Below are 1253 nucleotides of genomic sequence, written 5' to 3' on the forward strand. Positions count from 1 at the left end.
AGCTGCATTCAGCTTTTATGCTCCTTATATCTGGAACAAACTCCCAGAAAGCCTCAGATCAGCTGAAACACTCAGTTTATTTAAATCCAGGTTGAAGACTCACCTGTTCTCAGCTGCATTTGAATAAAGCACCAAATCCACACTTTAGGCTTAAATTTCAAAACTTACATTTAACTACTGATTTGATCTGTTTTGATTTTATATACTGTTGTTTGTTTGTTTGTTTGTTAATTAGTTAGTTTATTTGCTTGTCTTAATCAATTTTAAATCATGCTTTTTATTTGTTCTTGTTTCTAATGTCTCTGTAAAGCACTTTGAATCACCTTGTTGTTGAATTGTGCTGTACAAATAAACTTGCCTTGCCTTGCCTAAAACGTCTTTAAACACGTGATTTTGCCTCAGAAATAAATCCTCTTTCACTGAAGATCATCATCCGTCTAAAGAATGACTGGCACGCCCGATATATCAGGACACATTTTTTAAAGAACAGGGGAAATGAAGTAACCATCTTTGAAAGGCCTTAAGTCATATTAAATTTATCATGAAAGTCAGTGTCTTACAAACACACATGGATCTTTCTGCTGCTGCAGCTCGACTCAGAGGAAGTGGCAGGAAAACAAAGAATCTTCTTATTACCAATGGAGCTGCTCTGCCAAGCAGGATGCAGCGTTCGAGGTCTGTGTGCTGAGACGCTGCACCTGTGCTTCAGCAGCAGAAGCCACCACAGTCATGAAGGGTGAATCTGCACAAGCTCAGCTAATGCAAATTCTGACTGTCTCTTGCTCTCACACACGATATCCATCTCAGCTGCCATTAGGCAAGAATATATATTTAGATATCTCAATTTGCCCTGAGGTCATTAAAACCCCATTACTATTACTCAAAAGAGACCACATTTACCTATAGACCCTATTAATTTATGTTCTCTGTAAAGGATCACAAATCATGAAAAACGTTCAAGTGAAAAACACTTCTTACTGTTATGATGCACCGTGTTGATATACCACTAGTTAGTTTTTCGCAGTATTTGTTCATTTTAAGTCTGAAAGTGCATGAATGTTGGATAGAAAGAGCTCGTGTGAATGAGGCGTTTTGTGGTTTGAGTTCTCAGAGGAGACGAGCGCTGTATAAGAACCAGTTCCTGTCCAAACACAATCATGCAGCTCTGCAGCATCACTGCTGGACACAGCGAACGAACCGGAACATTAACGGCAGCTCAAAATGGGACAAAGACGACAGAGAAGCCGCACAAG

Source organism: Pundamilia nyererei, unplaced genomic scaffold, assembly GCF_000239375.1.
Source record: "Pundamilia nyererei isolate P.nyererei 1_Seehausen unplaced genomic scaffold, PunNye1.0 scaffold00099, whole genome shotgun sequence".
Taxonomy (NCBI): domain Eukaryota; kingdom Metazoa; phylum Chordata; class Actinopteri; order Cichliformes; family Cichlidae; genus Pundamilia; species Pundamilia nyererei.